Here is a 415-nt window from a genome sequence, read left to right as displayed (position 1 = left end):
GGACGGAGGAGCCTGAAATCCCATGGACGGAGGAGCCTGAAATCCCCGGGGACGGAGGAGCCTGAAACCCCCATGGACGGAGGAGCCTGAAATCCCAGGGACAGAGGAGCCTGAAATCCCCGGGGACGGAGGACGGAGGAGCCCGGCGGGCTACGTCCATGCAGGTGCAGAGAGTCGGACACGACTGAGCGCCTTTCAATTTCACTTTCAATCTAATGAAAGCTATTCTGCCATTACTGGAAGTAAATGCAATTGATCTTTAAATTTTTTTTATCATTAAAAATGTTATAAATTTAACTCTTCCAGTTTTAATCACATTCTGCAGTTTTAATTTGCAAAGTTTTTATTTTTTAAGTGGTAACATTTTTATTATTCCTTAATCAAGTAGTTATTTAAAAGAGTGCTTTTTAATTTC

The 415-nt window shown here is 42.7% G+C and overlaps 1 protein-coding gene across 1 annotated transcript in view; it reads right to left on the bottom strand.

Moving 5' to 3' along the window:
• LOC105002322 overlaps positions 1-415 on the bottom strand; it is a gene marked incomplete at its 5' end in the record, with an annotated part of 15205 nt that overhangs the window by 14216 nt on the left and 574 nt on the right. The window lies entirely within an intron of this gene.

The sequence above is a fragment of the Bison bison genome, unplaced genomic scaffold (genome assembly GCF_000754665.1).
Source record: "Bison bison bison isolate TAMUID 2011002044 unplaced genomic scaffold, Bison_UMD1.0 scf7180017855410, whole genome shotgun sequence".
Classification (NCBI taxonomy): domain Eukaryota; kingdom Metazoa; phylum Chordata; class Mammalia; order Artiodactyla; family Bovidae; genus Bison; species Bison bison.
Note: the sequence above shows the minus strand (reverse complement) of the source record. Positions and strands in the feature narration are given on the sequence as shown.